This window comes from Myotis lucifugus, unplaced genomic scaffold, assembly GCF_000147115.1.
Source record: "Myotis lucifugus unplaced genomic scaffold, Myoluc2.0 scaffold_296, whole genome shotgun sequence".
NCBI classification, from domain to species: Eukaryota; Metazoa; Chordata; class Mammalia; order Chiroptera; family Vespertilionidae; genus Myotis; species Myotis lucifugus.
Window position 1 is genome coordinate 581,483 of NW_005871344.1, and position 8,232 is coordinate 589,714.

At 48.7% G+C, this 8,232-nt stretch overlaps 2 pseudogenes; one reads left to right on the forward strand and one right to left on the reverse strand.

Moving 5' to 3' along the window:
• Positions 1-2,017: 2,017 nt before the first annotated feature.
• LOC102437120 lies at positions 2,018-3,392 on the forward strand (annotated as a pseudogene).
• Positions 3,393-6,282: 2,890 nt separating this feature from the next.
• Positions 6,283-7,859, reverse strand: LOC102435259 (annotated as a pseudogene).
• Between the last annotated feature and the right edge of the window lie 373 nt (positions 7,860-8,232).

An 8,232-nucleotide genomic window follows, 5' to 3' on the forward strand; every position in this document is an offset into this window, starting at 1 on the left:
CCTTCAGGGGATGTCCACTTGATAGCTGGGAGCAGGCCTAAGCTGCAGTCAGACATCCTTAGCACTGCTGAGGAGGCAGGAGAGGCTCCCACCACCACCGCTGTATTGGCAGCCGTCAGCCTGGCTTGTGGCTGAGCAGAGCTCCCACTGTGGGAGCGCACTGACCACCAGGGGGCAGCTCCTACATTGAGCATCTGCCCCCTGGTGGTCAGTGTGTGTCATAGTGACCAGTCATTCCTAGTCGTTCTGCTGTTAAGGTCAATTTGCATATTACCCTTTTATTATATAGGAGTGCCTGGCCAGCCTGGGTGAGGGGCTGATGGCTATTTTCAGGCTGGCCACAGCCCCTTCAGGGTGGGGGTCCCCCCTGGGGTGCCTGGCCTGCCTGGGTGAGGGGCTGATGGCTGTTTTCAGACTGGCCACAGCCCCTTCAGTGTGGGGGTTCCCACTGGGGTGCCTGGCCATCCTGGGTGAGGGGCTGAGGGCCATTTGCAGGCTTGCCACAGCCCCTTTAGGGTGGGGAGTCCTGCTGGGGTGCCTGGCCAGCCTGGGTGAGGGGCTGAGGGCCATTTTCAGGCTGGCTAAGCCCCCCAGCAGGGACCCTCACCCCATGAGGGTGTGGCCAGCCTGGGTGAGGGGCTGATGGCTGTTTGCAGGCTGGCCACATCCCCCAGCCACCCAAGCTCCCAGTGGAGGCTGGCTGGAAGCAGGTATCTGGGATTTATTTATCTTCTATAATTGAAACTTTGTTGCCATGAGCAGAGGCCACAGCTGGCTCAGGGCAGGTGGGAAGCTTGGCTTCCTCCATCGCCCAGGCAACCAAGCCTCCTGCTTGCTTCAGCTCCATGGCTGCCAGCCGCCATCTTGGTTGGGTTAATTTAATTTGCATATAGTCGCTCTGATTGGCTGGTGGGTGTGGCAATTAGCATATTTGTCTTTTATTAGTGTAGATGGCCTTTTTCCTTCTCTGCTAGGTGTGATCATCTCGGCCAGACTGATTCAGTCTTGAGTATTGATGGCTAACTTGTTCATAAATAGTTCTGGGCTATAGCCTTTTCAACTTAATCTATAACCCATTTTTCTTTTGCAAGCAAACAATAGTAATGTTAGTAACTATGGTAAGGAAATAACTAAGTCTCAAGTCATTCTCTGGTTTGATTCCAGATCAAAATTGAATTGGTGTGATTTTTATTTTGGGTTTAGTTACATGTGAAGCCAGCCTCCCCACCCCCAAAATGTCCTAGGACTCTAAACCTGAGGCACAGGATTTGTTTTATGGCATGTTCAGGGCAACATGGCTGGCTCCTAGGCTGGAGCCAACTGCAATGAAAATAGAGTGGACCCAAGGTTCTCAGAAGAGATGAAAGCATTTTGCTACCTAAAGGCAAAGACAGCTTTTCTAATGGTGCCAATACTCTCGTTGTTCAGGTTGTGCAAGGCTTTCCTTCTAAGAAAGATGTCAAACTCTTATCCATACACTAGCCTCATTTCTATAAACCTAATTCCATCTCACTTCCCACCTAACCTGTGCCCAGGTAAATTCTATCCAAACTCCAAAACCCAATTGACAGCTCACCACTTCCCTAAGCTGCTTTAACCAATTTCCTTCTCAAATCCTTTCATCCAAGGAAGAGCTAATATCTTTATATCAAGTTCATTCAGAGCCCTGTCCTTGCCTTCACCAGGGCAATGGTGACAGATAGCTCCCGTCTGTCCTCCAAGGCTAAGTATCTGAAGTTACTTGTCAGGGGCAGATGCCTGCTACCACAGGCACTCAGACTCCAGTCTCAAGTGTCCCCAAAAGTGGTTTAATCTGGTCATGTGGGTGTGAGGGGAATATGGATTGTGGATGATGTGAGCTATACATCTTTCTCCACCACTAAACCAGAAGAGGAGGAAAAGGAAGATTATGGAGAGTTACCTTCAGTGGCTGAATTTATAGATAAGTGGCCAGAAGAGGCTGAGCAGGTGAATACCTTTTCATCCAGTGCCAAATAGAAGCTTCTGGGAGGCCACAATGAGGATCGACATTCACACAGACATTTCTGTCAGGACTCCCCAGATCCTTCTCCTCCTAGGTAGGAGGTTCATATGATACCCCAGATCCTCTCCTCCTAGAAGGTCCATATGACACCCCAGATCCTCTCCTCTTAGAGGGACTGATAACAATTCCTCAGATATCTCTCCCAATAGAAGTGCCGAACAACTCCCCTGACTCATCTCAACCTAGAAAGACTCAAATCTTTGGACACATCACAGCTCAGGAGGGCCAGTCATAACTTCCCCAATTTGGTTCCTAATGTTCCTCATTCACTGCCCAGAACCAAAAGCAGTAGAGCCCCAGAAAGAGCCTCCAGCAAAACTTTTCCACATTGGTAGGATCCAAGACTCTTTCATCCCTCACACCTGAAGAATAGCAAATATGAATATAACTTGGACAACTATCCTCCACAAAAAAAGCAAGCAAAATTTCATTTTGGAAATACACAGCATGATTCTAAAGGCTCTTCACCAGCCATGGGAAATTTCATACAAGCACTTCACCTAGAAGACATCAGAGTCACACTTTGGATTTTTCTTTCTTCCCAAGTGACAGTTGGAAAGCCTCCGGTTCAGATCATTCTCCTCCATTAAAGAAACAAAGTTCAGGGCCCCAGGATTCTGATTCAGATATGTCACCTCCATGAAAGAGACCTGGAAGACTAGAGCTCGGTTTCTGACCCCTCTCCACCAGGGAGGAAACAAGAGGGCCAACTCTTCTGATTCATACCTGTCTCCACCTCAAAGCGCTCAGCCTCTGGGAAAGAAGGCTGCACACGTGTATTCTAGGGCCAGCACTGGGTTGGTGTTAACTGAAAAACAGCGAGAGCAGCAGAAATTCAAGAAACCATGGTATTTGAAGCTGAATTCCAATATGCTGAAACCATATTTCAAGATAAGTCTGGTCATAAAAGAAACTTGAAAGTTTAGAGCAAAGGAGAGAAACAGACAAGGACTCAGAGGGATGCTCTATATGCCCAGTGGGGAAAGGGGCTTGTCTAGAGCCAGCAGCAGCAACAAAATGTGGAGGATGCAATAAAGAAAATGCAAAAGCCTCTGGCCTGCTGTATTAATGATAAAGATGTGGATCAGATGCTGAGAGAACAAGAAAGAGAAGGGGACCCCATGGCCAACTTTATCAGGAAGAATAATGCCAAGGAGAACAAGAATAAGAAAGTGAGACATCACTACAGTGGCCCAGCACCTCCTCCTAACAGATTCACCATCTGTCCTGGATATCACAGGGATGGATGTACAGATGCAGTGGATCTGAGCAGAAGTGCTTTGCCAGGCTTGCCAGCAGGAAGGTGATGGAGAGACTGGCCCACAAGTGGAGTGTTGAGGATGTGTAACTTCTCTGAGACTATGGGAGTGGCTGAGGGTTGTGGTAGTGGACGTAGGGCAGCCAGCTGTCCAGCTGTAACAGTTGCCTATACTAATAATCAGGGCCCACACACATGAGCAATTGTTGAAGACTAGTTTGACCACTAGCACTTGAGAAGACTATTTAAGACCTGACGTTTGGACTGAGGCACCTGTAACTTAGGTGTGCCAACACCAGAGATTGCTGCTGACTTACAGAAGAAACACTGATTTTCCAGCGTCCCAGGGTTTATTCTTGGTTAGGTTTTTAATAAACATTTATGTTCTTAAAAGTTCAGTCAGACTGATTTCTCCTTGACATGCTTGTGGGAAGTAGCCTGGCACTATTCTCAGTGCTGGGTATTTGAAGTGTGTAGCCTGTAGGGTAAGCGAGGATATAGCCCAGTTCCACCTCCCAGTCAGTGGAATGGTGTCCGCCTGGCCAGTGACCATGAGGAGCAGGGCAGCACAGACCTGAGTGTTTCCCTCGTCCTTGATGGCTAACAAGCTTTACCAGGCTCTCTGTCCTTGGTCTGACCGCAGGCCTTTCCCAGCTCGGTTCCCCCCCTCCTCCTTTCCCCATCTCCCCTTTGCTAGTTAAGCCTCTAGCCTATCCAGGTCCAATGTGGAAACTCACCCAACTGGTGGCCATCAGGTCTTCCCCAGATATGTCATGAAGGCTATGTCTTTCCCTCTGGCCCCCCACATGGGTTTTTTCTATCTAGATCTAGCAAAGAACAGCATGGTGCTCCCTGGGGTGGAGCTGCTACAGTACATAGCCATTCTAGAGGACAACAGATTTCTCCAGGAAACTTTTGAGAGTCGAGAATCACAGATCTCAAACACTACTACTTGAATATTTAGTTAATGAAACTCCTGTTGAGACAAATTAACCCAAAATGCTCTTTTCCCACCAAAATCCTGGTAAGTGTGTTTCCTCTCCCCCTCCACCAGCTAAAGACATTCACTTGCTGTGACTACAGCCCAGATGTCCCTTCTTTGCCAAATAATCACCTCTACTCGGTCATCTGTTCACCTTAAAACCTATATATGAGTGATAAGAAAAATGAGTCAGATTTCCACGGAGGTCTATAAACTTGTTACAAGTCTTACAACACCTCATGTCATGAGAATCAATCACCCCTTCTGAAATGGTTTCACCAGCTGGTCACCCTCACTCTGCTGGAGAGAGAATCACTGGATTGAAAGTGCCCTTGGCCCTGGGGCTATGGAAACGTGAGTCTGAACAGAGTGGGGAGGCAGGGTCAGAGAGGGGAAGCCAGCCTCTTCCTGAGAGCTTTCTGACACTAGGTAGCGAGACTACTGGGAGGCTTTCTCCTTTAACTTATGTTTATTTGTGTTAATTGTAGATTCCTAAACTCCCATTTCTCTGGCAGGTCAGAGAAATATTCCCCACAAGATTACAGACTGCACTGCTTGAGTCGGGATGTTCTAGTTAGGCTTCTGCACTTGCCTGGAGTCCCAGCTGAAGGTGAATTCACTGAAGGCTCTCCCACTGCAGGAGTAGCTGGGGTGCTGCACCACCTTGCTGCAGGCAAAGGTCTTGTTAATGACTTCAGCTGAGCCACAACTTCAGTGTACCAACTTCAGGTGCTTGATTATAAAACAGAAGACAATTGAGGAGCCTGAGCTTTTAAGATCTGAGACAGAGGATGAAGGAGGGTCCTAATGCCAGGCAAGATGGAGAACTTGTGCTCAAACTCTGCTTAACATCGGTGGAAGCAGCCTCATGTGGGGATGCTATCAGGTGGACTTGCCCAGCACCAGATGCTTGTTTCCATGTTTCTCAATGACTTGTTGGTCTATGGTCTCCACCTAGGTTTTGAGGCTTGCACTCAACTTAGAACACCCAAATCAACCCAACTTCAGCCATTTTACCACCCCACATGACTTCTAGATGTTATTTCACATCCAAATGTGTATTTTCAGTTCCTGTTTTACCCAGAACATTAAATGAAAGAAGAATCACTTTTTAAAATATATATATATATTTTATTGATTTTAGAGAAGAAGGGAGAGGGAGAGATAGAAACATCAATGATGAAAGAGAATCATTGAATGGCTGCCTTCTGCACTCCCCCACTGGGGATGTAGCCTGAAATCTGGGCATGTGCCCTTGACCAGAATTGAACCCGGACCTTCAGTCCGCAGGCTGATGCTCTATCCGCTGAGCCAAACCAGCCAGGGCACCATCACTTTTGATGTGTGACCACTGAAGTCTCTGCTTGGTTTGCTTAATGGTCAACTAATGATTGAACAGAGACTTAAATGCTTTCATCAACATAAGAAATGTCCAAACCTGTAGAGAATTTTTGAGTTTATTTGAGTCAAAACAAGGTCTCAAATACTTCAGCAAATAACAGTTTTGCAGTTTCTTTTTTTTTCTAAGAAACACACTTTAAGTAATGCTAATTTAACCAATGAAGTAAAAACTTCTATCAAAATATACAATTTCTATTACAGACTAGAAAGCTAATATTAAAAAAAACTAGCGGCCCAATGCATGAACTTCATGCAAGAGTAAGTCTTCCTTCCCCCGGCTGTAGGCACTGGCTTTCCTCGCAGCCCTGGCTTCCTCCAGAAGGACGGAAGGATGTCCAGAAGGATGTCCGGTCTGATTAGCATATTATGCTTTTATTATTTCAGATAGTTGTAGGCCAAAAAGTTTACTCATATGAATGACAGGCATCATGTGATCCCTTTGAAGCACAAAAGCATCGGATGAGATCTTTTTGCTCAATCCATGACCTTCATAATTTGTGAGATTTTGATAAATTCATACAGCTTGACACTCAGTCTTTAGATGAAGGTATATCCACGCTTCTTAACCCAGATTTCCCGACTGGGAAACCACGTAATTCAGAATCTCAAGTGGGATTTATGCCTTGCCATGTAGCTATCCAGTGTATCCCAGAAGCTTAAGAAAAGCAGTCTGTCCGAGTGGTGTTGGTAATAGCTGAGCTCCAGCACTGTTATGTTCCACTTCTGAACACTGGCGTCTAGAGGAACGTGCTCATATTTCAGATGGAAGGCTTTAATTTTCGCAAACACGTCAACTGGCGATCCATCAGGCAAAAGCCATGGCCACCCTTTGAACTGCCAGGCGGGACCGTGCACGAAGACGGCCACCACCTGGTCCCAGTCTTGAGGCGTGAGTTTCAGAGGCTGGTCCACGACTCTGTAGGGCACCGTGAGGCCTAGCGCGGTGCCCCTGGGCTGCACCCGGTCCTTTCTTCTCTGTATCAGCGTTTCATTCTCTCGTCGGCAGCTCTGTTTCTTCTTCTCATCGGATGGGACAAACGTCAGGTCCTGCAGGAGGTCCTTGGCATTCAGCATGGTTATGAGAGAGGTGGCGGCCGCAGGGATGATGATGATGGGTGTCCGAGAGCCTTTCTTCTGATTCGGGGGAGGTCTGGCCTGAGAAACTGGCCTGGGCACTGGCACTGGCTGTGCAGCGGGAGTCTGAGTGTCACGGGTCGCCGCACCCTCTAGCGTCACGGACTCCAGCGTCTTCCCATGGTAGGTGCCCATCGTGTCAATGTGGAAGCCTCCCGTTTCTTGTTTTCTTTTGAATCGTTCCTGGTCATACCTGTCGTAGGCAGCTGGGATAGGCTGTGTGGTAGGCAAGGTGGGAGCCGCAGGTGCTGCACGGGGGGCCGGTCGCTTTTGAGGCGCGGGCCCTTTTTCTCTGGCTTCCACAGACTGAAGAATTGCAAAAACATCCTTGGCAAAGGCCTTGCCCTTGCTCTGTAGGATAGTCATGCGTGTCCTCCCCACTCTCTCTCTGCCGGCGTCCACAAAGCTCCTCTGTTGGAGAGCGGTCTGTCATCACCCAAGTCGGTCTTGATGGTCGATCTTTTCTTGGCCATAATTTTGACTTTGATGGCCGCAATTTTCTCCACGGACATGGCTTCAGACAAAGACCTGATCTGTCCAGTCTGTACACGCCCTTCTCCGTGGGCCTCCAAGCGGGCAGCCCATCGCTCTTTATCGAGGCGCACCCGCTCTGCGCCCTCAGTCCGCGGTATCTTTGCTGCTGGAGCTGCATCCGCGGCGGGTTTCACCTGAGTGGGTCGCCGAAGCCCGATTTCCACAGGGGCGCTGCGGTCGATGCTCGCCGACGTTGATGCTTCGCCACTGAGATATCTAAGTAGGTCTTTTCGGTCAGGCCTTCTCACCACAGGGATGTTTTCAGTGGCTTCGCGGCGGACATAAACAGGATGAGAGAGGTGCACGTTATCAAGTAGAAATAAGACAGAATCCAGCGTGTAGTACTCCCTGGGTCGGCCTTCCTGTCCAGTCCCCCACACCACGTAGTTGGTCTTCACGTTCTTGGGCCAGAGGAACTCGCCGCCAAAGATGACTTTGTCCTCCTTCACCACGACCTCCTTCTTCTGGACGCTGTACTGTCGCAGGTCACTGAGCACGTCTGCCATCTTCCGCCTCCTCGCCACCGGGGCCCCGCGCACCAGTACCGCTGCCTCCCTGCCTCGCTGGGCCGCTGTTGCTGCTGCTGCTGTTGCTGCTGTTGCCGCTGCTGCCGCCGCCTCTGCCTCTGCCGCTGCCTGGGCTGCTTATGCCATGCACCCAAACTGCTGTTTCTTTTATACATTTGAAATTAAGGCGGGAATGTAAAAAGATGACATGAGGGTGGGAGATAATGAGACAGGGATTGGATTATAAGATTATGGGTGGTTTCTTAAGGTGGTTGCTTCTAAGAAGTTTGAAAAAAAGAGGATTACCCTGGCATTCCAAAGGTGTGTTAACCTAGATGCACAAGAACAGTGAACAGGGCTTGCTTAAGGCAGG